The sequence below is a fragment of the Megalobrama amblycephala genome, linkage group LG19, assembly GCF_018812025.1.
Source record: "Megalobrama amblycephala isolate DHTTF-2021 linkage group LG19, ASM1881202v1, whole genome shotgun sequence".
NCBI classification, from domain to species: Eukaryota; Metazoa; Chordata; class Actinopteri; order Cypriniformes; family Xenocyprididae; genus Megalobrama; species Megalobrama amblycephala.
In genome coordinates, this window is record NC_063062.1 from 39,464,069 (window position 1) to 39,467,718 (window position 3,650).

Consider the following 3,650-nt stretch of genomic DNA (forward strand, 5'->3'; position numbering starts at 1 on the left):
GGGCGTCGCAAGGTAGTCCAAGAAAAAATGCAAAAACAGAACAGATCGGAACGCATGCAAGCTACAGCTACATGCAGATTGTGCGAAGAGGTTAGAAAGTACCCTCATTTTTACAACCCTAGCATGAAAGAATACAAAAATGTTTGCATGGGTTGCAGCCCTGAAGTATCAGCAGAGATCGAGTCAACTAGATCATCCATTGTGAAGGCCTCATCGACACGACAGCCAGTAGCACAGTTCCTCAACAAACCATCCATTCCGGCGTGATGAATACGATCCTCAACTGGATGGAACTGAAATAAATACTTTGATTGTTGCGATCCTATCAGACTTATGATAGCAACCTGATTCGTAACAAAGCACTGTTCTCCAGAGGAGAACTGGCCCCCCGACTAAGCCTGGTTTCTCCCAAGGTTTTTTTTTTCTCCATTTTAACACCTATTTGCCACTTGTTTGCCACCTGATGTCACCTGTTGGAGTTTGGGTTCCTTGCCGCTGTCGCTTTTGGCTTGCTTAGTTGGGGACACTTGACATTTGATATTCAACAGTATACTTGACATTTATTCAACAGTGCTTTGATCTGCCTGCATTGACACTATTCTTGAAGAGCTGCTGTGCAGCAAAAATTATGTACCAGTTATCAATGTAAAGCTGCTTTGACACAATCTGCATTGTAAAAAGCGCTATATAAATAAAGGTGACTAATGACTAATGGGTTGTAACTCGTGGCGAGAGATTGTTCAAAACTGTGCATGCATCAAACGCCTGTGTATGCTGTGCATTCGACTGTGCATGTACATTAGCATACGTGTAAAAAAAAATGAAGTATACCCAGGGCTTTAGGCAATGAAGGTGGTTGGTCTGGGGGTTTCCCCTCTTCAGTCTGTATTCAACAAAGTTATTTTCAAACATTCAAGGAAAATGACTCTGGGCCCTTCTCATGTGCTCTATCCAGAATTTGAACCACTTCTATCTGGTCGACGTTTCAGTATCCCAAGGTTTAGATTCAACCGCTATAAACTCTAGTGCAAAGGACACGATTGTGTGAGCGTTACTGATGTGGGTATCTTGTTATGCAGCTTCATTTGCATTGCCCAAAACAAATTTCCCTTAAAAACAGACAAATAAAGTATCAGCATCAACATCATGTGACACTGAAGACTGGAGTAATGATGCTGAAAATTCAGCTTTGCATTACAGGAATAAATTACATATTAAAATATATTACAATAGAAAACAGTTTCATTTTTCATTGTAATAAATGGTGTAAATGAAAATTCACCCTCATGCCTTTGCAAACACGTATGCCTTTCATTATTCCGTAGGTAATGCATATAAAACAGGAAAATACAGACTCAAATTGACCCATTTTACAAGACAATAACATGCGCGCACGCACACACACAACAATCCAACTTGAAAAGAGTGGGAGGGAAAAATCACTTTTTTTGTTCGAGAAAATTGTTGGCATAGGGGATCTTTGGCCGTTCTGATTGGTCGATTGTTTCAACCCTCTGAGCGTGCTCAGTAATTATCTTGTCTAAGTGACTCACAGTACCATGGTGACCCCAAACCCCACAATGCCACATTGCCATCACGACACCCAGCATGAAAAGCACCTCCTATTGGCACAAGCACGCAAACTGACTTGCTTGGCATGCCAGGCTTTTGCCCTTTAAATCTGCCCACATATATTATAGCACATTTTGTGTTTAGCAGTGCAATATTAATAAAGGCTATTTCTGAACCTTACTTCCATAAAATGGCCATTTGGAAATGCGAATGCACAAGTCTTTGAAGAAAGAGATTCCATTAGAGTAAACCAATAGAGGATCTTGAGATGTGTAGTTAAAAGCTCTCAAATAGCACAACAGAAATCATAGCCTGCTCCCCTGTCTAGATAACCGGATTACCCTCTCTGTGCTCCCACAAACACTGTCTGTCTCCACAGTCTCTCTTTCAAACGCACAGAGACCGGCACACACACAAATACACATTTGATCCAACAAAAACACATAAGGGGTTTGGAGCAAGTGGATTTTCCCTTTTCTGAGTGGTGATCCTCAATCAGGGCTCTGTTGTCTGCCTCTAAGAAGTGCCAAATGGCAGAAACAACTATACTTTTATAATTTTGGGAGCGGTGCTTGCCCAACCTGCCATCATGATTCTAGGATGATGTGGATGGTTGCCAGGTTGTTGTTATATGGCTGCTAAGCTGTTCAGAGCCGTTTTAAGCATGTTACTATACTGTAAATATTCATATTAGTGATGCACCGAAATTTAGACAACCAACAATTTTCAGATGAAATCTTTGACCAAAACAGTGACGCTTAAAGGATTAGTTCACTTTAAAATGAAAATGACCCCAAACTCACCCTTAAGCCATCCTAGGTGTATGTGACTTTCTTCTTTCTGATGCACACAATCGGAGTTATATTAATAAATATCCTGACGCATCCAAGCTTTATAAAGGCAGTGAATGGGACCAACGAGCTCAAATAAGTGCATCCATCCATCATAAACATACTCCAGGGGGTTAATAAAGGCCTTCTGAAGCGAAACAATGTGTTTGCGTAAGAAAAATATCCATATTTAACAAGTTATGAAGTACGTATGGAGTACGTTTATGGTGGATGGAAGCATTTTCTTCAGCTTCATACTTGTTGGTCCCGTTTACTGCTAGCCTGACGTGGTCATACTCAATTCTAGTTCGAATATGAGTCTGATACTGCTCCATTGGGCTTTGATTATGGGGGCGTATTTCAACCGATCCAGGAAAGACCTCAATTGGATAGACCTACAACCAATCAGAGCTACAGAGTAAGTGACGTATGTTGAGCGACGCATAGTTGTCAACAGAACTCTTCTTAGCGACCATCGGGGCCAGCTGATAAATCAAACTTTTGCCGAATCCCGTAGGAAGGACGGCAAAGACATCTTTCCCATCGACAAATGCCTAGATCGCGGTCCTCTGTTCCTTTTTTAAAATTAATGCGCTGTCGATATCTTCTATAACGGACGCGATGGCGGAATTTACACATCTCAGTTCTTCAACAGCCATCATTGTTATAAACTAATTGACCTTTCGCAAAGACCCGCCCCCCTTAGTTACTGTTGCTTTGTCCGACAAACCGTGGCGCTGTCACGCCACACGCAGTGAAAAATACACCACGGAGCAAAGAGGAAACTGACAACACATCGACAGACAAGAGCAGGTTACTTATGATATTAAACAAAGTCCCAGCTTTCAAACTGTGTAGTTATTAAAAAAATTCAAACTATAAAAACCGTTTTGTGGCTCTTTAATGGGTTGTGACCATGATCGTGACAGATTGCTGTAGCGCCGCCCTCAGCTCAAGAGGCTCGTGAACCGATCATCTCTTCCAACTAGTCCATTTATAGCATCAAATAAACATGAATGAACATGAGAATGAATGTTGTTTCAAACGCGGAAAGACGTCAATATGCACAATTTTTCAAGTTTAACTCCACCGAGGTTAATCTTCTAACTCCTGACTGCTTTGTCGGACAAAATGGCGGATGTGGCATTCTGATTGGTTAGATCGCTTGTCAATCAAACTCCCCAAGCGCTCTTTGATGACGTAACTGATTACGTTTCTGGTGATAATCTGTCAATCATCGCCCTGACA